This window comes from Seriola lalandi, unplaced genomic scaffold (assembly GCF_002814215.2).
Source record: "Seriola lalandi dorsalis isolate HSWRI2012SDOR001 ecotype SW California unplaced genomic scaffold, Sedor1 jcf7180001961210, whole genome shotgun sequence".
NCBI lineage: Eukaryota > Metazoa > Chordata > Actinopteri > Carangiformes > Carangidae > Seriola > Seriola lalandi.
This window is the reverse complement of record NW_019431879.1, coordinates 1-377: the sequence shown is the minus strand read 5'-3', so window position 1 is coordinate 377 and position 377 is coordinate 1. Positions and strand designations below refer to the sequence as shown.

Here is a 377-nt window from a genome sequence, read left to right as displayed (position 1 = left end):
TTTGACTTCTTTTCTTCTTTTCGTGAGATATTTATCACTTTGTCTTCTCTGTCATCACAGCTGGACGTGTCCATCATTTCTTACAATTAACTACAACTACAATTAAAGCTAAAGCTAATAATTATAGCTTGTTGTTTGAGCAGCTTAGTTTTGGTTCAAGGTGTTAAACACTGATTTCAAGCATAACACCAAGCAAATACCATGAGTACATCTACATACTTAGAGAAGCTTTTATAGATTAGACTCAACATATTTGAGTTTATTATAAACAACTACACCAGCTCCACTCAGATCATGTTTCCTCCATCAGTGTCTCCTTCAGAAACACTGAACAGTCTTCAACAGTGGAGAAGAAACAAAGTCTTCCCACCAGTTTC

At 35.5% G+C, this 377-nt stretch overlaps 1 pseudogene; it reads right to left on the bottom strand.

Moving 5' to 3' along the window:
• Positions 1-282: 282 nt before the first annotated feature.
• LOC111668533 (small nucleolar RNA U3) lies at positions 283-377 on the bottom strand (annotated as a pseudogene; the record flags this gene model as incomplete).